Source organism: Balaenoptera physalus (genome assembly GCF_965194825.1).
Source record: "Balaenoptera physalus genome assembly, chromosome: 10".
Lineage (NCBI taxonomy): Eukaryota > Metazoa > Chordata > Mammalia > Artiodactyla > Balaenopteridae > Balaenoptera > Balaenoptera physalus.
The window spans coordinates 60945190-60970772 of record NC_138889.1 but is presented as its reverse complement, the minus strand read 5'-3'; the positions used below and the strand labels follow the sequence as shown (position 1 = coordinate 60970772).

Genomic DNA, 25583 nt, shown 5'->3' with positions numbered 1-25583 from the left:
AAAGAGAGCAGATAGCTCTAGTTCATCAAGGTTTCTGCTAACATCTGTATTGTCCAGGGTCATAGTAGTCTCTGGAAGTCTGACAGCTTTCTCCTGGCATACCATTCAGGTATGGCCAGGAAACTTGGCTGAGGCTATGAACCCCAAAGCCTCTGTCTAGGCACATAGCCATCTCCTCTAAAATCCTGCCAGTTCCTTGAAATGTTGCACCAAGCAGAGCTCAGGTCTCATCACCCTCCTATTTTAAAACTTTAAAATTTGAGGAAATCTGTCATTCTATCATTTTGCTTGTGATCACTCTGAAAAGAGACGTATTTTCTCTTCTTGTTGTTCCCAAAGATGCTTGTCATAAACTCTAGTGAATGCTGTATTAAAAAAAAAAAAAAGGTCAGGAAAGGAAATGAGTATCTTGCAAGCAACTTTCTACTTTTAGCTCCCTTACTTAAAATATCTGCTGAGGGACTTCCCTGGTCCCGTGGTTGAGACTCCATGTTCCCAGTGCAGGGGGCCTGGGTTCGATCCCTGGTCAGGGAACTAGAGCCCGCATGCCACAACTAAAGATCCTGCACGCGGCAACGAAGATCCCTCGTGCAGCAACTAAGACCCAGTGTGGCCAAATAAATAAATTAATGAATTAAAAAAGAACAACAACAAAAACCCTCTGCTGAGACAAGGGATACAACAGCAACAAATAAAAAGTGGTTTTCTTTGTGTAAGGGGGAAAAGATGCAGAGCACACCTGGGATTAGGGTGAAGCAAGGTAAAAACAGCTTTATTGAGATTTAATTCACATACCAAACAATTCACCCGTTTAATGTATACAATTTACTGTTTTTTTGTTATGTTCACAGGTATGTACAAGCATCACCACAGTCAATTTTAGAACATTTTCATCACCTCAAAAAGAAATCTTATGTCCTTTAGCTATCAGACCCCTATCGCCCTATCTCCCACTGCCAGGCCTAAGCAATCACTAATCTACTTTCTATCTCTATAGATTTCCCTGTTCTGAACATTTCATATAAATAGAATCAAATAATATGGGGTCTTTTGTGACTAACTTCTTTCACTTAGCATAGTGTTTTCAAAGTTCATTCATGTTGTAGATGTATCAGTCTTTCATTCCTTTCTGTAGTTGAATAATATTCCAATATGTAGGTTTACAACATTTTGTTGATCTGTTTGTCCATTGGTGGACGTTTGGGTTGTTTCTGCCTTTGGCTATTATGAATAATGCTGCTATAAACATTCACGTACAGTTTTGTGTAGAATATGTTTTCGTTTCCCTTAGGTATATACCTAAGAGTGGATTTCCTGGATCATGTGGTAACTTCTATGTTTAATCATTTGAGAAACAGCCAGACTATTTTCCACAGCAGCTGCACCATTTACATTCACACCAGCAGTGTATCCAGGTTCCAAATTCTCCACAGATTTTCCAACACTTCTCACTGTTTGATTCTAGCCATTTTAGTGAGTGTGAAGTGGTATCTCATTGTGGTTTTGATTTGCGTTTCCCTAAAGACTAATAATGTTGAGAATCTTTTCATGTACTTATTGGTCATTTGTATATCTTCTTGGGAGAAATGTCTATTCAGATCCTTTGCCCATTTAAAAAAATGTTTTTAAATTGTTGAGTTGTAAGATTTATTTATATTTCTGGACATAAGCCCTGAAACAATTCAGATATATGATTTACAAATATACCCCTTCATTCTGTGGGTTGTCTTTTCATATTCTTTTTTTTTTTTTAAAGTATCTCTATTTCTCTGTTTTTTTGTTTTTTGTTTTTTTTTGGCCATGTGGGCTGTGGGATCTTAGTTCCCTGACCAGGGATTGAACCTGGGCCTTCGGCAGTGAGAGTGCGGAATCCTAACCACTGAACTGCCAGGGAATTCCCCCATATTCTTTTCAGTGTCTTTTGAAGAACAAACGTTTTTTGTTTTGAGGAAGTCTGGTTTATTTTTGTTGTTGTTGCTCATAATTTTGGTGTCATATCTAAGAATCCTTTGCCAAATCTTAGGTTATAGAGATTTTCCCTTTATTTTCTTTTTTTTTTAAATTTATATATTTTATTTATTTATTTTTTTGGCTGTATTGGGTCTCCGTTGCTGCGCGCGGGCTTTCTCTAGTTGCGGCGAGAGGGGGCTACTCTTCGTTGCGGTGCACGGGCTTCTCATTGCGATGGCTTCTCTCGTTGTGGAGCACGGGCTCTAGGCACACGAGCTTCAGTCGTTGTGGCACGCGGGCTCAGTGGTTGTGGCTCGTGGGCTCTAGAGCACAGGCTCAGTAGTTGTGGCGCATGGGCTTAGTTGCTCTGCGGCATGTGGGATCTTCCCGGACCAGGGCTTGAACCCGTGTCCCCTGCATTGGCAGGCGGATTCTTAACCACTGCTCCACCAGGGAAGCCCTCCCTTTATTTTCTTCTAAGAGTTTTTATAGTTCTAGCTCTTACATTTAGGTCTTTGATACCTTTCGAGTTAATTTTTATATATGGTGTTAGGAAGGGATCTAACCTCATTCTTCTGCATATGGCTATTCAATTGTCCCAGGACCATTTGTTCTATTCTTTCCTTATTGGATGGTTTTGGCATTCTTGTTGAAAATTAGTTGACTATAGACATATGGGTTTATTTCTGGACTCTCAGTTCTAGTCCATTGATCTATATGTCTATCCTTGTGCTAGTACCACATTGTCTAGATTACTATTACTTTTTTTTTTGGCCACACAATGCGGCATGTGGGATCTTAGTTCCCCGACCAGGGATCAAACCCGCACCCCCTGCATTGGAAGCTCGGAGTTTTAATCACTGGACCACCAGGGAAGTCCCTAGATTACTGTTACTTTGTAGTAAGATTTGAAATCAGGAGGGATAAATTAGGAGGTTGGGATTAACACATACACACTACTATATATAAAATAGATAATCAACAAGGACCTACTGTATAGCACAGGGAACTCTACTCAATATTCTGTAATAACTTACATGGGAAAAGAATCTGAAAAAGAATAGATACATGTATATGTATAGCTGAATCAATTTGCTGTACACCGGAAACTAACACAACATTGTAAAAAAAAAGATTTGAAATCAGGAAGTATGACCCCCACTTTGTTCTTCTTTCTCAAGACTATTTTGACTATTCTAGGTCCCTTACAATTCCATATAAATTTTACAAGGATTTTGTCAATTTCTACAAAGAAGCCAGCTGGAATTGGGATTGGGATTGCATTGAATCTGTAGATCAGACTGGGGAGTATCCTTGTCTTAACAAGGTTAAGTCTTCTGAGCCATGAGCATGTGGTATTTTTCCAATTACAGATCTTCTCTAATATCTTTCAACAGTGTTTTGTGGCTTTCAGAGTATAATTTTTGCCCTTCTTTCATTAAATTTATTCCTAACTACTTTATTCTTTTGGATGCAATTGTAAATGGAATTGTTTTCTTAATTTCATTTTTCAGTAGTTCATGCAAGTGTATAGAAATACAATTGGTTTTTGTATATTTATTGTATCTTGAAAACTTGCTGAACTTTTTATTAGTTCTAATCATTTTTTAGTGAATTTCCTAGGATTTTCCATATACACTAGCATGTCATCTGTGAATAGATAATTTTGCTTCTTCCTTTCCAATCTGAATGACTTTTATTTCTTTTTCTTGCCTATTTGCCCTGGCTAGAACCTCCAGTACAAGGCTGAATAGAAGTGGCAAGAGCAGACATCCTTTTCTCGTTCCTGACCTTAGGGGGAAAACATTCAGCCTTTCATCGGTAAGTATAATGTTAACTCTGGAGTTTTATTGTGTGGATATTTTTTATCATATTGGCGAAGTTCCCTTCTGTTTCTAGTTTGTTGAGTGTTTTTATCATGAAAGAGTGTTGGATTTTGTCAAACACTCTTCTGTATCTATTGAGATGTTCATGTAAGTTTTGGTTTTTTATTATATCGATATGAAGTATTACATTAATTGATTTTGGGAAGTTGAACCAAACTTGCATCCTGCTTGGTCATGGTATATCATTGTTTTTATATGTTGCTGCATTTGGTTTGCTAGTATTTGTTGAGGATTAATTTGACCATATTCATAACAGATATTGGTCTATAGTTTTCTTGTGATGTGTTTTTCTGGTTTTGGTATCAGAGTAATACTGGCATAGTAAAATGAGGTGAGAAGTGTTCTGTCCTCTTCTAATTTTTGGAAGAGTTTGTGAAGAATTGGCATTAATTCTTTAAACTTTTAGTAGAATTCAGTGGTGAAGCCATCTGGGTCTGGAGTTTGTGGGTAGTTTTCTAATTATTGACTCAATCTCTCCACTTGTTATAGGTCTATTCATTTATCTATTTCTTCTTGAGTCTATTTCAGTAGTTTGTGTCATTGTAGGAATTTGTCCATTTTACCAAGGTTATCTAATTTGTAGGCATAAAATTGTTTATAGTACTCTTTTATAATCCTGTTTTTTATTTTCTGTAAGGTCAGTGATAATGTCCCTTCTTTCATTTCTGATTCTAGTACTTAGAGTCTGTTTCCCCACCCACCCACCCCCCTGCCGCCCCGCCCCGGTCAGTCTAACTAAAGGTTTGTCAATTTTGTTGCTGTTTTCAAAGAACTAACTTTTAGTTTCGTTGATTTTCTCTATTGCTTTTCTATTCATTATTTCATTAATTTCCACTCTAATCTTTATTATTTTTCTTTTTCTAATTTCCTAATTTTCTTTTCATCAGAATGCAGTCTTCTAAACTGGGTGGGCCTTGGGTTTTGTGTATGTGCATGTATTCCAATAAAACTTTATTTACAAAAACAGGTGGCAGACCAGATTTGGCCTCTGAGCCACCGTTTGCCCATTCCTGATCCAGAGTAATGGATCCCAACCCTGGATGCATAGCATTTTAAGGAACCGACTCCTGGGTCTTACTCCTAAGATTCGAATTCAACTGATCTGGGTTGGAGCATGGTAATTAGTGGTTTTTTGCTTGCTTGTTTTTTGTTTTAAGCTCTCCCAGGTGTTTCCAATGTGTAGCCAAGGCCAAGAGCCACCTTTTCAGAGCAGGGATTTGACCTTTGGGATGTGCGTGCGCGCGCGCGCGCGCGTGTGCGTGTGTGTGTGTGTGTTTGGCTTGAAACAACAGAAATTTATTATCTTAGAGTTTGAAAGCCAGAAGTCCAAATTGAAGTGTCAGTAAGGCGATGCTCTCTCTGAAGGCTCTAGGGGAGAATGCTTCCTTGCCACTTTCAGCTTCTGGTGGCTCTAAGTGTTCCTTAGCTTATGGCTGCATTACTCCAACCTCTGCACCTGTCTTCACATGGCCTTCTCCTCCTCCAGCTCAGGAGCAGTCAAATGGAAGAGATACATAGGCCAAAGTACGGGGAGATGGGGTGGCGTGGAGCTTCCATTCCCTCCCAGGGTGTGCCACCATCACCATCCTAGTACCTGGATGTGTTCACCAACACCTTTGGGGTTTTAATTTCAGTTACTGTATTTTTTATTTCTAGAATTCTTTTAGATTCTTTTGCAACTTTATTATAGCACTTTTTATGGTTTCTATTCTCTATAGAGATCTTCAAACTTGTCTTTTCCTTATCTATAATCAGCACAGTTGTTCAATATCTGAAATCTTTGTGGATCTGTTTCTCTTGTCTATTGTTTTTGCTAGTTCTTGCTCATAGACTCTAGTTTCTTTGTGAGCCTTGTGTTTGTGTTGGACATTATATTTGACCAATTATTTGTGAGAATAAATTTAGACTTGCAAGGAAAATACTTTTATCTAGAAAGGATTTGCATTTGCTTCTGCTAAGTTCCTTGGAGTTCAGCTACTTTAAGGCTTATAATTCTCTGGTGCTCTTTTGACCCTACATAGGGTGTAATTCTGTACAAGATATTTCTCTCCTAGTTTATCCTCACTCTGGGTGTAAAGTTCCAACATATTGTGAGAAGTTTCTTCTATGAGACTCTCAATCTTTTGCAGACCCTGGGCTTTACTTTCTGCCTTTCTTGCCCGAAAGGGTTTTTAATTTAAGGTACAAAATTTTAGGGATTGACAAATGCTTTCAGGGAAAAAACCACATTTCCAGTTACCTCTCTGGGATGACCTTTTCCCTTCACTTTTGGCCTAGTAATTTCTTGTTGGCTTGTCACGTTTCTTCCGTGATTTAAAAGAAGGTGAAAAGCTATTAATTGAGCTTTGTTATTTAGTTATAGCAGGAAGATTAATTTTTAAAAAACCCCTAGTCTGCCATTTTAAGAAATATTATATTATTTTGATAATCATCTTTTGGCTGTAAAATATTACATCAAGTTGATCTACCATGTTATTTTTTTAAATGAATCTCATTTTGTATGACTCTTAGCTTATCTCCATTATTCTTTAATAAATAACAATAACAATGAACATTTTTGTGCATAAAGCTGTTTTTGCCTTCTGCATTATTCCATACATCTAACTTCTTGGGAGTACAATTACTGGGCAATATACTATAAATGTTTAGGACATTTGATTTCCAAAGGGTTGATCTAATTTTTTATGAATTGAATTGCATGATCTTAATCTATTTAATTCTGTCATGGTGATATTAATATCTTTTAAAACCAGGTCAGGTAAACGAGTCCTGGCCGCCTGTGTAAATAGTTCTCAGGCAAAAGATGACCTTTATGAGTTTTCTTTTAAAATATTAACTTTTTTTACAAAAATTATTTAAGTTCAACTTAATGCAGCAAATACTTGCATGTCTGTAGTGTGCAGGCACCCTTCTAGGTGGTGCAGATTCAGTGGTAAACCAGATAGATCCTCATCCATGCCCTTATGAAATCCAAGGTGGGGAGCACAGACAAATAACACATCATTGAAATGCACTGTGGTAAGTGCTTTGATGACTGTAGTTCAGAATACTGAGGGAGTGCAGAAGAGAGGCACTTAACCCAGACTGAAAGGGCCATGGAAGGTATCCTAGGGGAAGGAATAGCTATGCATAGTAAGTCTTGAAATCAGGTAGCCTAAATTCTCCAACTTTGTCCTTATTTTTCAATGTTCATTGAATTTTCCTTTGCATTTCCATGTAAATTTTAGAATAAGCTTGTGAATTTCTACCAAGAAAAAAAAAAGCCTACTGAGATTGTGATTGGAATTGTGTTAAATCTCTACATCAATTTGGGGATAACTGACATTTTAACAATACTGAGTTTTCCAATCCATGAAAATGGTGTATCTCTTTATTTTTAAGAGTTTCTTTAATTTCTCTCAGCAATGTTATATAGTTTTCAGTGTAGAAGCCTTATAAGTCTTAAATATATTCCTAAATATTTTATTTTCTAAGCAAGTGTAAATGGTTTCATTTTATAGCATAGCTTAGAACTGAAGAATAAATAGGAGCTAGGGAAAGGGGATATGACATTTTAGGCAAAATTAACAAAGTAAGAAGAATATTTGGATGTTGAAAGCTCAAAATGACAAATATCAAGCCTCTTTTATCATACTGACATGGAAGAAATATCTCTGAAGTAAGTAACAAGCACAACAAAGAAGACATATTCTTTTTGAATTCCAGGGTCTGCAGCTATATACCTAATAATAATATCTAATAATGCTATTAAGTGGAAATTATTATCTAACAATAGAAAAATAATATCTAATAAGTTGAGGAGTTAGTTTAAACTCTTTTGGAGAAGGAATAATTCGGAGAACTTATACTTTCTGCTTTCAAGACATACTATAAAGCTATAGCAACCAAAAGAGTGTGTGGTACCAGCATTCTGAGGGACAAATAGATCAATGGAACTGACTCAAGAGACCAGAAACAGACTCAGAGTCACTTGATTTTCAACAAAAGCACGAAAACAAGCAAATGAGAAAAAAAGTTTCTTCAAAATATTATGTTGAAACAACTAAATATCCATCTGGAAAAAAAAAAAAAGTCAACCTTGACCCCTAGTTCACACCAAATTAATTTTAGACAGATTATAGACCTAAACAAAAAGCTACAGCTATAAAGCTTCTAGAAGAAAACAAAGTAGAATATCTTTGCAACTTGGGAATAGGAAAAGGTTTCTTAGGATAGAGAAAGCATTAATCAGAAAAAGATAAAATTGATAAATTAGTTGTCATCAAAATGAAAACATCTGCTTATCAAAAGACAGCCTTAAGAAAATAATTAGGTAAGCTACAGACTGGGAGAAAATGTTCTCAAAATATGTATCTGATAAAGAACTGATATCGAGACTATATAGATAACTCTTAAAATAGAATAATAAAAAGAAGGGGAAAAACCATGTCTTTTGATTACAGTGGACAAAAACAACCTTAATATAGTTTAAGTAGAAAATATTTTTTGCACAACAGTGTGAAAGTACATAATGCCACTGAACTGTATACCTAAATATGGTTAAAGAAGTAAATTTTATGTTATTTATATTTTACCACAATGAAAAAAAATGGAACTTATCGGCTTATGTACCTGAGAAAGGCAGGAGTGGAGCTAGTTTCAAGCACCCCTGGATCCTGACACGAAGACTCTGTCTCCATCTTTCAGCTTTACCCTCTGCCCCCTGACCCGTACCCCAGGCTCTCCTACTTAACGCTTCAGAAGAAGACAGTTATGGCTACACACAGCTTCTGGCAAATGTCATCCCAGCTAGCAACCCCAAAAGGAAAGAGAGGATTTATCTCTCTGCTTCAGTTGATATAAGTTTCAGGAAATAATTGGCCCAGCTTGTGTTCTGTGCCCACCACCGCTATGGCCATGGGGTAATATGATTGATCACTCCAGAAGAATCACATAAAATGGATAATGAAGGAGGAACAGTTCCTCAAAGGAAGGGCAGTGTTCTGTTACTGGAAGAAGGGGAAAGGAAAACCTAAACAGAACAACAAAAAAAAGCCTTCAAATTGATTCATTTTCTCTTCCTTATTTTAAATAAGTTCTTTACCATCCGTCAGTCACCTTTCTCAATTCTTTCTGAAATATCCTAATTTTCATTTATTTATTCAGCAATGTTATATCGTGCACCTCTATTGTGCCATGCACTCTTCTAGGCATTGGAGAGAGAGTGTGGTGAACAAGTCAAAGTCCCTGTACTCCTGTGACATGAATGACTTCCTCTGTTATAAGCAAGTATTTGCCAGCTTCACATCGTGGCATATCCAAAGACCAACAGGAAAGAAATTTTTTTTTCCTCCTGAAAGAAGAATGTTAACATTTTGAAAGGTCAAAAATAACCTTCCACTTTTAGCGATGTCGTAGTATTCTTTACCTAGAGCCACTTAATGTGTCATTCTAAGCTTCAAAAATTATGAAGTATCATATTTATTTCAGTTCTAAACCTTTATTTCCCCAGTTTATGTTCATTTCATTTTCTGCATACCCAATAGCTCATTTTGAAATAATATGTTGTTTTCTATTTTATAGAAAGTGTGCTGTGGATGCTATAAAGTGCATGTAGATGATTATAAAATGTATGGTAACTTGTTTTCCTATAAATATATATTTTTGGTGTTCTGTTTATTCAGTGAAAGAACTGGTAACCAGTAGTCAATTTTCTATACCTAACTTTGTTTCATTTCCTGATGAAATCCAAGATCTACCTTATATTGTGATATGCAGACGGTATGGTATATTGTAGACAAAGGGAAATTGAATTAGTTGTAGTCAGCTCTGGACTCTGGAAGAGAAGCTATGATTTTATGATGATGTGATGTCCTCAGCCTGAAATTTCCTAGAAATTTCTAGGATTAGAAGAAAATGACACATTCTGGACTCAGAGCAACAGAGGGGAAAAAAACCCACATTGTTTGGTAAAGGGAAGACTAAAAGATATTATTTTCTGTGGAGCTCATTGTTATAAAAAATTCTATATGCGTCACAAGTTGGAACGAGTTAAATATCACATATGATATTTAATTTTTCTGCCCACTCTTTAGTTAGGAGTATCAGTGAGGAGTGAAATGGTCAAAAGTATGTATCAGTTATGATTGCATTCAGCTACCTGTAATGAAAACCACACTACAGTGGCTTAACCAAAGAGAGGTGTATTTTTATTTTCCAAATAAGAAGCACCTAGGAAGGAAATCCAAGTTCAGTAAGTCAAAGACATCATCAGTGACCAGCCTCCTTTTATCTCCTTCTCTGTCATCCGTAACATGTGTCTCACATTTTCATGGTCAAAAGATGACTATTGACTTCCAGTTTCTGGTCTGGCATGTAAGGAGCTTGGAAATCACCGCTGTATCCTAACAACATGTAAAAAGTTGAACAAATTGAAAAAAGATAAACAACTCTTCTTGGATCCATCAGAGAGGTGAAGTCACAGTGCAAACTGCTGCCCGAAGACACAGGCCTATAAAAAGAATCACAAACTTGCTGGAGCAGAAACCCACAAGCAGAAACCTTCTCAGGAACCAGTGCAATGGTTGGAAAACCTAAACTGTAATTGATGAATTGCTGGAGAGAGGCTTACTGTGGACAAGTTTGAGAGCCAAAAACTTCAGGGGGACCCAGTTATATGGGGGGGCGGGGTCCTACACTTTTGTCAGTTTCGCCTCCGGCGCTTGACCAGGTTCTCACAGTGAATATTGGAGAAAAACCCCTTGTGCTTCTGGCAGGGCAAGGGGGAAAGTAGCCATTTTGAATATGCCAGAGCATCTCTTCTTCTTAACAAGGTCTGCCCTCAGGAGAAACTATTTAACCAGAGTCTAATCTGCTGGGCTTTTATCAGAGCCTAACTGACCTGGGGAAAGGGAAGTACCCAACTCCAGCCTACTCTAGCCATCCTGTCCCACCTAAGGGTTGGGGGAGGACTAAGAAGTACTTGTCACGTTCAAACTCCAGAGGCACAGGCACATTAAAAGACTGATACCTAATCTTAGGACTACAGACACTTCCTCTCCCCCCACACCTTACCACCGCAAATGACCTTAGTTTGGTGATAACTTTTTAGATACAACACCAAAGGCACAATCCATGAAGAAAAGAATTGGTAAGCTGGACTTCATTAAAATTAAAAATTTCTACTCTGTGAAAGACACTGTTAAGAGAATAAAAAGACAACACACAGACTGGGAGAAAATATTTGCAAGAGACATACTGATAAAGGACTGTTATCCAAAATATACAACACTTTCTTAAAACTCAACAATAGGAAAATGAACAACCCGTTTTAAAAAATGGACCAAAGACCTTAAAAGATACCTCACCAAAGAAGATACATAAGCATATGAAAAGGTGCTCCACATAATATGTCATCATGAAAATGCAAATTAAAATACAATGAGATACTACTACATGCATAGCAGAGTGGCCAAAATTCAGAACACTGACAATACCAAATGCTGACAAGGATGTGGAGCAACAGGAACTCTCATTGCTGGTAGGAATGCAAAATAGTACAGCTGCTTTGGAAGATAGTTTGGCAGTTTCTATTTTTTAATTAATTAATTAATTAATTTTTGGCTGTGTTGGGTCTTCATTGCTGTGTGCGGGCTTTCTCTAGTTGCAGTGAGCGTGGGCTACTCTTCGTTGTGGTGTGTGGGCTTCTCATTGTCTTGGCTTCTCTTGTTGTGGAACACGGGCTCTAGGCGTGCAGGCTTCAGTAGTAGTTGTGGCACGTGGGCTCAGTAGTTGTGGCTTGCAGGCTCTAGAGCTCAGGCTCAGTAGTTGTGGCGCACAGGCTTAGTTGCTCCACGGCACGTGGAATCTTCCCGGGGCCAGGGCTCGAACCTGTGTCCCTTGCATTGGCAGGCAGATTCGTAACCACTGCGCCACCAGGGAAGCCCCTAGTTTGGCAGTTTCTTATGAAACTAAACATATGCTTAAAAAAAAAAAATGCTTACCATCAAATCCAGCAATCGTGCTCCTTGGTATTTACCCAAAGGAGGTGAAAACTAATGCCCACACAAACACCTGAACATGGATGTTTATAGCAGCTTTATTCATAATTGCCAAACCTTGGAAGCAACCAAGATGTCCTTCAGTAGGTGAATGGATAAAAACACTGTGGTACATCCAGACCATGTAGTACAGTTGTCCCATGATATCCACAGGGGATTGGTTCCAGGACTCGCCACGGTTACTAAAATCCACAGATGCTTGAGCCCCATAGTTGGCCCTCTGTATCTGTGGTTCCACATCCCAGATTTAACCATGGATCATATAGTACTGTGTGTATTTTCTGGAAAAAAATCCATGTATAAATGTACCCTCACATTTCATATCTGTGTTATCCAACGGTCAACTCTATTATTCACTGCTAAAAAATGAGCTATCAAGCCATGAAAAGACATGGAGGAAACTTAATTGCATATTACTAAGTAAAAGAAGCCAGTCTGAAAAGAAGCCAGTCTGGAAAGCCAGTATGATTCCAACTGTATGACATTCTGGGAAAGGCAAAACTATGGAGACAGTAAAAAGACTATTGTTTGCTAGGAGTTAGTAGGGAGAGAAGAATGAGAGCACAAAGGGTTTATAGTGCAGTGAAACTATTGCATACGATACTGTAACCATGGATACATGTCATTATACGTTTGTCCAAACTCATAGAACGTACAACACCAAGAGTGAAAGGTAATGTAAACTATGGACTTTGGGTGATTAAGTTCATCAGTTGTAACAAATTACTACTCTGGTGGGGGATGTTGATAGTAAGAGAGGAGGGCTATGCATGTGTGGAGGCAGGGGTATTTGGGGAATCTCCATACCTTCCACTGAATTTTACTGTGAACCTAAAATTGCTCTTTAAAAAAAAAGGCTATTTTTAAAAGATCACTAAACCACCTTAGCATTGTATCTGAATTCTAGATAAGAAGAAGAGTGAAAGGTGAAGGGCTAAAGGTATATGTCAGCGAAGTTTGCCCACCCATCGTTTTTTAATATAGGAAAAGCAGTTGCTTTCCCATAAGCTCCTTTCAGTAGACTTTCCCTTACATCTCATTGGCTAGAAGTATGTTATACAGTCACTCCTAGGAAATCAAATTTCTAATGGTAAGGAAAAAGAAAAATGAGATTCAGTAGGTATTTAGCAGTGCTGCCACAAGTGGCAAATAGAGGAAAGAAAGTATGGCTCAAGATCTGGGTACATCTTCACCTCTTTAGAAACTATAACATGTTTCCTGGAAAGTTGATGAGCATATCAGCATCATTTATACAACATCTAGATCAATGCCTAGCATGGTTCTGTGGCAAACACAGCAGCAGATTTCAGAGTCCAGTAATGGGAGCCCCGGTCAGTTACCTTCGCTACAGTTGGAAGTCTGGAGGTGCATTCTCTAGGCTGCCACAGCATTCAAAACACCACAATATATGGCATTCTTTGCTATCTTCATTGCTGGCTTTTAATAGCCCATTATTTAAATGCATATTCTTTGGGGTTCTTTTTGAAGCCCTTTTCTTAATTTTCACATTTTTCCTGGATGATTTTTTGTGTGTGTTCCTGTGGCTTCAATCATGAATTAATTTATCATGTTTCTCAACTCAGTGACACCAGCCTTTGTCTCTCTTCTGGCCTCCCAACCCCATCAAATATTTCCACTTGCATATCTCACAGACAAGTATTAAGTATTCTGATTCCATTATTTTAATACTATTTTAACACCACTATTTCAACCATGAGGACATTTTGAGAGTAAAGAATCTCATCAGAATTAGGTCAGTATTGATGAATTTTCATTAAGAAACTATTTTATGGGGTAAATTCTACCACACTGGTTTAATGCCATGATAAATGTTATATTTTATACTATTTCTTCCCAGTTTTCCTCTCTTATTTTTATTTTTCCTAAAATTGTTATTTTACAACAAAGATTTGATTCATTGATCAGTTTTCATCCATATCAAATGTTTCCATAACCTCTGCCTTTTTGAATTTTCTTTTGTGGCCATTATTTCCACAAAATCTAATTTTTCTGGAGTAGATATTTTAAATGTATTTTTTGAGAAACAAATAAATTATAAGGAAAAATAGAGAGAGGGAAAACTAGATTAAAACAGACTTAAGAAACATGGGAATCAAATTTAATCTGCACACCTTGTTTGATCTTGATTTGAACAAATTGACCATCAAAATTATGAAGCAGCTTGGGAAATTTGAATATTGACAGGTATTTAATGATAATAATGAGTTATTATTCATTTTAGGTATGATAATGCTATTTTAGTTATATATTTACAAGTCTTTATATCTTGGAGATACTTGCTAATCTTAGAGGTATTTCCTGATGAAATAATATGAGGTCTCCAGATTTGCTTCAAAATATTCTAGAAGTGGGGAGAGTAAGTGGGAGTATAGATGAAACAGAATTGACCTTGAGTTGACAGTTGTTGAAGCTAAGTGATAGGTACATGGGACTTCATTATACTAGTTTCTATTCTTTTGAATTATCTTGAAATTTTCCACAATTAAAAATGGGAATAGATAAATCCTTTGAAAATTTGATTCTCTGAAAACCACAAATTTTACTGTATGTAATTTTAGCCATTGTCAGTTTTATTCTGGTGTTAATTATTTGTTTTAACATCTTTACTGGAGTATGATTGCTTTACAATGGTGTGTTAGTTTCTGCTTTATAACAAAGTGAGTCAGCTCTACATATACCTATATCCCCATATCTACTCCCTCTTGTGTCTCCCTCCCAATTATTTCTAATACTAATGGTTATTACAAATTGGATAGAATTTGATAGTGTGTGTTCATTTCTTAGCTATCCATGAGAAACTTGTGAGAAATTTTGTTAGAATGTTTCAGCTGCAAGTAACAACAAACCTTAACTCAACTGGTTATGACCTTTGGGGAATGTACTGTTTCCCATAACTAGAAGTTCTACATTGGGACCATGGCAGGGTTTATTCATTCAATGGCTCAGAACTCTGCCATCCTCAGTGTGTCACCCCTGTCCTCATAGTTGTAAGGGACTGCTTCATTTCCAGTCATCACATCTGGATCCAATAATGTCTAAGAGAAGAAAAGGACTGTGTATCTCTTTTTATTAGCCTGAGAAACCGTTTCCAGAGGTCCTTGGCAGCTTTCTACGCATATCTAATTGCCCAAATTAGATACATGCCTAATCAGTCCCTGGCAAGGAGAATGAGACCACATGAGTGCTTTAGATGAGCCGTCATTCCCTCCTGGAGTATGCAGGAGCTGAAGAGCCTTGGGCAGGAAGGTGGAATCTACTCAAAAGTGGAAGTCTGCCAGCATGAGAAAAGAAAGAAGTGGCTCCAACAATATCTGCTAAAGACAGGAAAAGTAACAGCAAGGAGAGACAGAGACAGAGACACCAAAAGAGAGAGCAAGAGACAGAGAGGCCACAGTATCCTAAGCTCTTGAATGCACAGTAGCATCAAAATTTCCCGGGGAGGGCATCAACACATCATACATCTTCCACAGGGACCTCAAGAGAGAGAGACAAGTTAATGCAGAGATTAGCAGGTGCTCAATTCTTATTTTTTAGTGTATGGACTTTTACATTAGAGGAAATAATAATTGACCTCATGAAATACTTTTTCAAATATTTGGCATAAGTTCTGTCCCAAGAGCAGTCCTTTCTCCCTATGATATGTAGTCATGGAATACTTGGAGAAATTGTTTCTATGTTTGATCTTAATCAAAGCAAAGTAAGCAAGGATGGAGTGCTGTGAACTACCTGCTTTTACTTAAAGCATTCTTTATCATCAAGAGATGGAATATTATTTGTCTGGAGTGGAATTTCATTAATTTCATTGGTGAGTCCCATTTGAAGTGTTTTTTCATGAGGTCCTTAAAAACCTGAAGCAATTAAAGCAAGTTGCCTTAAAAGTTGGCAACATGCCTCTTTAAAATAGGTTGAACCAGTCCCCTCCACCTCCTTTCTTTAACTAATCAAGTTAAACAGTAAAAACTAACCACACAGACTGTAGTTTATTTATTACATGCATTCAAGATGAAAAGAAATGAAGTGGTCTTAGCAAGTCACCTGGGAATAGCTCAAATTTTGTATCTAGCCTTGCTACATTATTCTTTCTTTGCACCTATCTTTTGGTTACTATGACAACTGGAGAGCTCAGAGGGAAGAAAGATTGTTTTGACTGTTGGACTGAGTGGGAGGAAGAGTTGGGATGGGTGTAGAAACATGGATTTAGATCAGGGAACAATAAGAGCTGGGGGCTATGTGGATGTGACTCTGCTGAGCATTTTATGTTATTTTATAGGGCAGACAGGCATGATGCTGAGTAATATTACAATGCAGAGTACTTGAGTAAGACATAGAAAACCTAGAGGCCAGTGGGGCAGAAAAGTTTCGTGTAGCCACAGTGTCCCCTGCTGTCTCCTGCTACAGATTTTGTGAGTTAATCCACCAGAGAGTATGAGTGCCTGATCCACCCGGTCCATCAGCCAGGCAACTAACACAAAGAAAATATATCCATTTAGTAGCTAAGTAAAAATCCTTTCCCCCAACTCCACTCCCTATTATCAAGATATCTTGAGTAGAAGAATACAACCAGCTTGATGCTATCTTGCTGAGGTGCCCTCAGGGGAAGGGGCTTGGTGCCAGAGCAGCAACAGTGGGCCTTGACAGGTTCCTCTCCAAAGTGCGGAAACTAGCAAGTCCCCAACTCATGGAGCAGCCAAGGTGTGTTGGGGAACATTGTCCCCTTTGGCGACCCTGGGAATAGGTACCGGCGACGGACAAGCTGAGACTAACTTAGAAGAGGGCTGTTGTTCCCAAGTTGGACCTGACCAAGTTGGACCTGGCCTAGTTTGGTACACATTGGTAAAGGCTGGTCCTCACACAGGATGCCATTCTTGGCAGTGCATTCTGTCCATTTCGGCCATGGGCACAACCACCTCTTGGGCTTCAGCAGCCATGGGGACAGTTTCAGAATTGATTCTGGTTTCTACCCATCACAGATGCAGAATCCCTCCCTCGTGTTTTATTTTAAAATTTTTTATATTTAAAAAATATTTTTTTACTTACTACTTTTTATTTGTTACAATACTGATTCCAAGTAGGGGTAGAGCAAGTACTTGTTCCCCAAAATAAGAATTGGAATATTTTACTGCTTAAAACCGATGATGAGTCATTTGACCCTCAGGAACTCTTCCATAGTGAATCACTGACTTGAATTATATCACATCTTTATTCTAAAGTCTGCCTTTTGTGTTACTTCCTCTATTTCCCTGACCTCCTGTTGGTGAAGAGGGAGTTTGGTGGTGTGTAACCTTTGAAAAGTGCATTCATTAAGGCTCCCAGTACCATGTCATTTGAGCATTACAATCCTGGCTTTTTATTATGTTTTTTTTCCACTTGTTCTCAGTTTTTACTCCTGAGTGTTCTGCAGTCTCTCTTTACTGCATGTTGAATTACAAGTATACACAAAAAAATGGCTTTTATGACATGCTAAGGCAAGGATGTTGTGTTTTATGACATGCTAAAGACTGAATAGGCTCTACTTCAAAAGACTTTTAGTTAATTAAAGTTAGGGTGGTGAAGAGCCTAAAAAGTAACTCTTTGACCCAATACTAGTTTAATTTAGCTATTAATTAAATATATTTTCATTGTGTTTATAGCCTTACCTATTAATACTTTTGTTTGCAAATAGACAAACAAAAATGCATGTGCTGAAAAGATGTTAGCATCACTAATTATTAGAGAAATGCATATTGAAACTTCAGTGAGGTATCACCTCACACTGGTCAGAATGGTCATCATCAAGAAGTATATAAATAAATGCTGGAGAGGGTGTGGAGAAAAGGGAACCCTCCTACACTGTTGATGGGAATGTAAATTGGTACAGCCACTATGGAGAACAGTATGGATGTTCCTTAAAAAACTGAAAATAGAGTTACCGTATGGTCCAGCAATCCCACTCCTGGGCATATATCTGGAAAAGATGAAAACTCTGATTTGAAAAGATACATGCACCCCAATGTTCATAGCAGCCTATTTACAATAGCCAAGACATGGAAGCAACCTAAATGTCCATTGACAGATGAATGGATAAAGAAGATGTGGTATATGTATGTATATATACCTTTACTGTATTTTACTTACTGCCTTTACTGTATTTAATTACTTCTTTTATCTACACTATGACCTACTAAAAATGATGTCATATTTGCTGACACAGTACTGATGATTCACATTTATTACACAGTTAATATGAGGTGTATTTTGCATCTAGGAGCAGCAACCTGGTCATCTGTTCTCCTGGCCCCTCTCTGCAAGCCATCTGCTTTCTCTCATAACAGCTCTACTGCTTACCTATTCCACATGCTGCCTCTGACAAAAATTCATTTATTCATTTACCCAACATCTGATATGTCCATGGCACAATTGTACACATTGCAGGGAATGTAAAAAATAACAGTATATTATATACTGTTTTATAATTTTTAAAAATATTTTTTTACAGTGTGGGGTGGGTGGGAAGTAGTCAGGAAGGCAGTAGGATTCATTAGATATGAACCCTGAAGTAGATACGTGGGATATTGCCAGACAGTTGAGAGAGAAGAGAGTCATATATAGAGATGTAAAAATAGGTAAAGTTTACCCCTGTCTCTCCCATCTTGTTCCTCTCTTCCCCCAAAACTTGCTCCCAGCATGCCTGTCCATTCCTTCCCAAAATGAATGTGAGCTTCATGAGGGCAGGGGTTTTTATCTATTTTATTCACTGCTGCATATTTAGTACAAGAAATGTCTGGCACATGTAGATGCTAAGTATTGTGAGTTGTTGAATGAATAAACATATGAATGAAATGATAATTACCTGTAAGGTTTAGGGTTTCTGGCCTTCAAGATGTCAGTTCACTTTTCTCTCCTTAAACCTTGGCCAATACAATTTATTATCAAACTTTTAAAAAGTCTTTTATTTTAATTTATATCTTTAAAATTATGAATGAGATTGCACATCATATTTTATATATATTGCAGACATTTTTAAAAAAATTTTATTTATTTATTTATTTATTTATTTATTTATGGCTGTGTTGGGTCTTCGTTTCTGTGCGAGGGCTTTCTCTAGTTGTGGCAAGTGGGGGCCACTCTTCATCGCGGTGCACGGGCCTCTCACTATTGCGGCCTCTCTTATTGTGGAGCACAGGCTCCAGACGCGCAGGCTCAGCAATTGTGGCTCACGGGCCTAGTCGCTCCTTGGCATGTGGAATCTTCCCAGACCAGGGCTCGAACCCATGTCTCCTGCATTGGCAGGCAAATTCTCAACCACTGCGCCACCAGGGAAGCCCCAGACATTTTTTAGCTTATTGTTATTAACTTCTGTTTGTCTTTTCCTGTTTTTATATTGGTTGTCTCTTATTGCAAGAGCTCTTTTTATATATCAAGAAAATCAATTTTCTGTTTGTCATATGTCTTGCAAACATTTTTTCCAGCTTGTCATTTATCTTTTGACTTTGTTTATTGTATTATTTACTGTGTGTTATTTTTAATTTTGATGTAGTCATCTATGTAAAGATTTTACTTCATGTTTTTGGAGTTTCTCCTTGATTATTTAAGAAAAATTATCTCATATTGAGACTTCCCTGGTGGTGCAGTGGTTAAGAATCCGCCTGCCAATGCAGGGGACACAGGTTCGAGCCCTGGTCCAGGAAGATCCCACATGCCACGGAGCAACTAAGCCCATGAGCCACAACTACTGAGCCTGTGCTCTAGAGCCCGCGAGCCACAACTACTGAGCCCGTGTGCCACAACTACTGAAGCCCACGTGCCTAAAGCCGGTGCTCCGCAACAAGAGAAGCTAATGCAATCAGAAGCCCGCACACCACAATGAAGACCCAACACAGCCAAAAATAAATAAATTAATTAATTTAAAAAAAAAAAAAAAAGAAAAATTATGTCATACTTTCTCCTCGCAATTCAATTATTTTGCTTTTTTTTTTTCTACTTATATATATCTTTGATCTATTTAGGACAATTTTTATTAAATAATCCATCTTTTTTTGTCACTGATTTGAAATATCTATAGAAAACATATATTTCTATATTTTGGATCCATAACTGATCTCTCTTTTCCATTCCATTGATCTTTTTTTTCCATTCATGTGTCTGTACCAACATGCTTGGAATACTGTATCTTTATAATATGCCATTTGTGTGTGTGTGTGTGTGTGTAGTTCTGTGCAATTTTATCCCATATGTATAGTTGTGTAACCATCACCACATTCAAGATACAGAACTGTTCATGACTACAAAGAAACTCCCTAGTGCTACCCATTAATATTCCTATCCCCACCTTGTCATGCTTCTGGCAACCACTTTGTTCTCCATGTCTATAATTTTGTCATTTCGAGAATGTTATTAAATGGAGTCATGCAGTAAATAGCCTTTTGAAATTAACTTTTATCACTAAGCACAATGCCCTTGATATCCATCCAGGTTATTGTGTTTACCACTAGTTTTTCCCCCTTTTTTTGCTGAGTAGTATTCCAGTGTGTGGACATACCAGATTTTATTTAACCATTCACCACTTTTTTTTTTTTTTTTGGCTACGTTTGGTCTTCGTTGCTGCACACAGGCTTTCTCTAGTTGTGGTGAGTGGGGGCTACTCTTCGTTGTGGCAAGTGGGCTTCTCATTGTGGTGGCTTCTTCTCTTGCTGAGGAGCGTGGGCTCTAGGCACGTGGGCTTCAGTAGTTGTGGCACATGGGCTCAGTAGTTGTGGCTCACGGGCTCTAGAGCACAGGCTCAGTAGTTGTGGCGCATGGGCTTAGTTGCTCCATGGCATGTGGGATCCTCCCGGACCGGGCTCGAACCCGTGTCCCCTGCATTGGCAGGCAGACTCCCAACCACTGCACCACCAGGGAAGTCCCCACCACTCACCACTTTACTTGGTGTTATTTGGGTTGGAAGTTTAGTTTATTTTCAGGTTTTCTTTATTACAAACAAAGCTGTTATGAACATTATTCTTGGTGAAGAGAGTGTTGGATTAAACATGATCCCCGGTATGTCATCACTGGTCCAGTGCAGAGCCCTATTATTCATTTATTTATTTTCATTTATTTATCTGTACTGTTTAGTTGCCTGAGGAAGAAGCCTGCTTTATGTTTATTTTTCAAGACTTAAATTTTTCTTTTTTTTTCTTTTTTGGTTGTATTCATCCGTGAATCTACCACCTAAGCTAACAACAAATAACTTACATCTTCCTGTGTTCTCCATTCCTATCCCATCCCCTTTCTTCCTCCTTAGACACCCACCCTCTTGAATTTTGTTTCTATCACTACTTTAGGGGAAGGAGTGTTTTATCACATACATTGTTTGTTTTACTTATTTTTTATTCTTATAAAAAGATTTTAATAAGCTATGTTATCTTCTAGGATTTTCTGTGTTACTAAAATTTTGTTGTCACTTTATTTTCATTCCTGATTAATACTCCACTGTGAGAACATAACTAGAAAACTTAGGTTGTTTTCAGTTTTGCTGTTATGAGCAAAGGTCCTACTTCTAACCATTAAGCTATAATTTAGTAATAGTAATACATTGTTTTAACAGTAATAAAAATAATGCTCTAATCTAGTAGTACTACTACTAAGTAATGTGATTGCCATCATAACACTGTTACATTGATCTGAGTTGCTTTATGATAACCCTAGCCTTGTATTTAATGTCATAAATTAAACAGATCAGTGGAAAACCAAGTAGGATCTAAATACTCTGCCCACTCATGGTGATACTTATGTTTTATAATAAACCTCTCCCCAATATACTCTTTATAGAGTATTTCTTGGGAGTAAGGGATTACTTATATGTTGACATTCAGATGACATGAAAAAGAAATGCTCTCATTCTGCAGAGGCTGCTGTCCTTAGTGTACTGGATGTCTTCCATATGCCCCTCTAAATCTATCCTCCACCCTTCTACAGCCCACTCTGCCTCAGGCGGTTGACCTGTATGGAGTTCATCCACAGGCTTCCCTCTTGTCTGCTTCCAATCTGTTAGGCCAATGGAGAACACCAGCAGATAACTAGAGGAAGGAGGAGATTTAGGTTGGGACGCAATCTGACTTATCCTTTGGCACAAGTGCTGTCAGATGACCCTCTTCACACAGCTTTTTGGTCTCTGATTCCAGTAACTGCTACCTCCCCTCATCCCTTCAGGCTTTGCAGAGGTAACAGATCCCCACCAGGCTGTTTCTAGCCCTGGGGCATTACATTATCCTTTGTGGTATTTCTACCCATATCTTTGTACGTAATCTCTTTGTACTCCTCAGATTACTCAGTCTGAAAGGCCTCTCTTTCCTGTCAGCACTCTCTCTGATACCCTGAGGTGGCAGGTGATCATTTACTTGCCACATAGTGGAACAGGCATGTCTTCAGTAGAAAAGAATGAGACAATTAAAGTACAAGATGCAGAGGGAAAATCCTGATGCTGCAGAGATCTGAATTCCAGTCCCTGAAGTCCTTGTTTCTACAGCTCTTCCTTCCATTCCTTCAGTTACCTTAGTAGACTCCATGGCAAACAGGCAAGTAACAGGAAGCCCTTTAATGTCTATGCTAATTTGAGTTGAGTTTTCTATTACTTGCCATGAAGTATACCAAGATAGCTCATGGCTTATGAAACTGCAAAGTCTAGAGTTGTACTGGGCTTCAGAAATAGTTGATCTAGTACTTTAGTAATGTTACCAAAGACCCTGTTTGCCATCCACTTTGTCATCTTTGTTCTAAGGCTGGTTTTCTACATAGTTGTAAAAAGGAAGTTGTATCCATTCCCCTCACATCTGGTGGGAGACATTTCTTTCCAGATACTTTCTCATTAAATTCAGGAAATTCTTTCCCTGAAACGCTTAGCAAACCTCTCCTTGCTTCTCATTGGTCCATATATTGTCACATGCCTGTCCTTGAACCAATAGCTGTGGCCAGGAGGTGGGATTATGCTGATTAGTTTAAGCTTGAGCCTAAGCCCTTCTTCTTGAAACAGGAGTGGGTCAGTTTTCCCCAAAGCACATGGGCTTCACAGTAGGGATGGAAGGGGAGAGAAGAGAATGAACATCAAATAGGGGAGATTCCAAGAGAAAAGAGAACAGATATTGAGGAGATAACCATAATATCTTTTATACCTTGCCAGCTATCTAAGCCAGAAGTTTGTTTCTTGCTTAAACTATTGTATGTTAAGTTTCCTTCTTGTCTTGAAAAAGCCCTAATTAATTCCACAAGGAATACCTTGGTATTAGTCTTAGCTCTGCCATTTCCTAGTTGTGTGACTTGGGGCATGTTGTATAAGCCATCGAAGCCTTAGTTTCTGCTTCTAAAAAATTAAGATAAATAACATCTGCCTGACAAGGTTGCTGGGGGCTCAAGTGCGATGAGAGATATGAAAGCACTCTGTAACCTATAAAGGGCTAAACAAACGTGAGGGCTTTTTATTAGCAGTAGCTTTGTTCTTCCATACCCTGGAGATCATGTTGCTCTCTTTAGTGAGCAAATTAAAAGTTCCCACCTGACTCAGTAATGCTAAATTGTTAACAACCTCACTAAGGTTTTATCTTCTTCCCTTTTCATTAGAGACTTTTCTCTGAGCTACTAAGAGCCAGAGTTGGATTAAATTAGAAGGTTTTCTCCACTGTTCTGGAAAAGAACCAAGATGTACAAGTCATTCTAGTCAATCCAAAAACATTTATTAAGCACCTTCTGGTATCTCCTACTGTGCTAGATATAAATATAACCATAACAAATTGTTAGCGTGAGTTATCACAGAGAGAGCAGTCCCCTATGTAGCTGGAGAAGCAGCAAACGTTTACTGTGTTATCTTCTAGTCATTATGCAAACTCCTGTCAATGTAAGGATTTTTAGGATTTGACCATAATAAGGAGGAAAGCATTGACGGTAATGACTGTATGGTTAGAATTTGGCCAGGTGGGTTTTGTAAGTAGACTGTAGAGAGCTTGGGACACTTATGAATCTCTTCAGTCCCCTGGAGTTGATAACGGTACTTTGAGAAAACAGTTACTGAGTTCTATTGAATAAAAATAGCTCTCAGTAATCAGAATAATCATGAGATATGGAGAAAGATACTTTCTCCCTGCAACTGCACAAAGCTGTTAGAGGTAACTACACTGAATAATCTCAGAGTCTAATACTGTAGTGGTTCTCAGCAGGAGAACATTTCCCAAATACATCTCTCTCTGTTGCCTTCCCATCCTAGAGTACATCAATGAGCAAGAGAAGGGAAGGATCAAGCCTGTGTATTGTGATAAAAAGTGACCGCCCCCCTCCAATCTTTGAGACCCATTGGCCTAAGATAATGAGCTTTGAGTACCCAAGGGCCCCTGCTTTCTTCATCCAATATTTTCTCCCATTGTACCATAGGTTTAAGGGATAAGTAATTACTTCTTGGTCCAGAATCCCAGAGCCAGCACATAAGCTTGGAGCCTGTGCTTCTAAATCCAATTTTCTTTCCCACTATTCCAAGCCTGCTTCATGCTCATTGTCGACACAATCCTCAACAGGGAGGTTTTGGGAGATATGTATTGCCCTTCTAGTATGTTTAGTGCACTTTGATAGAACTACAAGGTGAATATATATATGCACATATTTTTATATGCGTATGTATATATATCAAGGTTTTTGTTTTTATTAGTGTTTTTAACCTAGTTAGGAACATAGGACATATCCTTTAAAAGATTTAAAAATAAAGGGGTGTGTGCTTAGTGCCAAATGAGTGATTTTTTTTTTTCATGAGATTACCTTTTATTTATTTATTTTTGGCTGCATTGGGTCTTCGTTGCTGCGTACAGGCTTTCTCTAGTTGCGTTGAGCGAGAGGCTACTCTTCATTGCGGTGTGTGGGCTTCTCATTGTGGTGGCTTCTCTTGTTGCAGAGCACGAGCTCTAGGCACGCAGGCTTCAGTAGTTGCAGCACGAGGGCTCAGTAGTTGTGGCATGCGGGCTCAGTAGTTGTGGCTCGTGGGCTCTAGAGCACAGGCTCAGTAGTTGTGGCGCATGGGCTTAGTTGCTCTGAGGCATGTGGGATCATCCCGGACCAGGACTCGAACCCATGTCCCCTGCATTGGCAGGCAGATTCTTTTTTTTTTTTTTTTAAGATTTTTAGAAATTTCATGTAATGTCTGAAACATTTATATTAACATATTTCCATACATATTTCCATACAAATACAAATATGATTTTTAGAAATTTCATGTAATGTCTGAAACATTTATATTAACATATTTCCATACAAATACATATTTTTATATGCATATGTATATATATCAAGGTTTTTGTTTTTATTAGTGTTTTTAACCTAGTTAGGAACATAGGACATATCCTTTAAAAGATTTAAAAATAAAGGGGTGTGTGCTTAGTGCCAAATGAGTGATTTTTTAAAAAATTTTTTTAAATTTTATTTTCGGCTGCGTCGGGTCTCAGGTGTGGCATGCGTGATCTTCTTTCAGGCATGCAGGATCTTTCATTGTGGCACGGGCTCTTCGTTGGGGCACGCGGGCTTCTCTCTAGTTGTGGCATGTGGGTTTTCTCTCTCTGGTTGTGGCGCGTGGCATGTGGGCTCTGTAGTTTGTGGCATGTGGGCTCTCTCGTTGAGGTGTGTGAGCTCAGTAGTTGTGGCGCGCAGGCTTAGTTGCCCCGTGGCACGTGGGATCTTACTTCCCTGACCAGGGATCCAA

At 38.2% G+C, this 25583-nt stretch overlaps 1 long non-coding RNA gene across 1 annotated transcript in view; it reads left to right on the top strand.

Annotated features, from left to right (window-relative positions):
• The window catches only part of LOC309637175, a 99491-nt gene that overhangs the window by 2642 nt on the left and 71266 nt on the right, over positions 1–25583 (top strand). The window contains exon 2 of the long non-coding RNA XR_014250442.1: positions 3681–3771. This is a non-coding gene — a long non-coding RNA (uncharacterized lncRNA). The remainder of the gene's footprint in view (positions 1–3680; positions 3772–25583) is intronic.